We start from the raw sequence: 1,005 nt of genomic DNA, 5'->3' as shown, positions 1-1,005 counted from the left end.
TCGACCTCTGCCAGCCTCCGTCCCGCCGGGGCAGACCACTTGCCCGCCGCCGGCCCTGATGTCTGCCAGGCTCTCTGCCGGGTAGACCTGTTGCCCTCCGCCGGCCTTGGTCCACAGCGGCCTGCTCGCGGGTAGACCACCTGCCCGCCGTCCGCCTCGACCTCTGCCAGCCTCCGTCCCGCAGGGGCAGACCACTTGCCCTCCGCCGGCCCTGACGTCTGCCAGGCTCTCTGCCGGGTAGACCTGTTGCCCTCCGCCGGCCTTGGTCCGCAGCGGCCTGCTGGCGGGTAGACCGGTTGCCCTCCGCCGGCCTTGACGTCTGCCAGGCTCTCTGCCGGGTAGACCTGTTGCCCTCCGCCGGCCCTGACGTCCGCAGCGGCCTGCTCGCGGGTAGACCACCTGCCCGCCGTCCGCCTCGACCTCTGCCAGCCGCCGTCCCGCCGGGGCAGACCACTTGCCCGCCGCCGGCCCTGATGTCTGCCAGGCTCTCTGCCGGATAGACCTGTTGCCCTCCGCCGGCCTTGTTCTGCAGCGCCCTGCTGCCGGGTAGACCGGCTGCCCGCCGTCCGCCTCGACCTCTGCCAGCCTCCGTCCCGCAGGGGCAGACCACTTGCCCTCCGCCGGCCCTGACGTCTGCCAGGCTCTCTGCCGGGTAGACCTGTTGCCCTCCGCCGGCCTTGGTCCGCAGCGGCCTGCTGCCGGGTAGACCGGTTGCCCTCCGCCGGCCTTGACGTCTGCCAGGCTCTCTGCCGGGTAGACCTGTTGCCCTCCGCCGGCCTTGGTCCGCAGCGGCCTGCTCGCGGGTAGACCACCTGCCCGCCGTCCGCCTCGACCTCTGCCAGCCTCCGTCCCGCCGGGGCGGACCACTTGCCCGCCGCCGGCCCTGACGTCTGCCAGGCTCTCTGCCGGGTAGACCTGTTGCCCTCCGCCGGCCTTGGTCCGCAGCGGCCTGCTCGCGGGTAGACCACCTGCCCGCCGTCCGCCGCGACCTCTGCCAGCCTCCGT

The sequence above is a fragment of the Cinclus cinclus genome, unplaced genomic scaffold (genome assembly GCF_963662255.1).
Source record: "Cinclus cinclus unplaced genomic scaffold, bCinCin1.1 SCAFFOLD_134, whole genome shotgun sequence".
Taxonomy (NCBI): Eukaryota; Metazoa; Chordata; class Aves; order Passeriformes; family Cinclidae; genus Cinclus; species Cinclus cinclus.
This window is presented reverse-complemented; position numbering follows the sequence as displayed.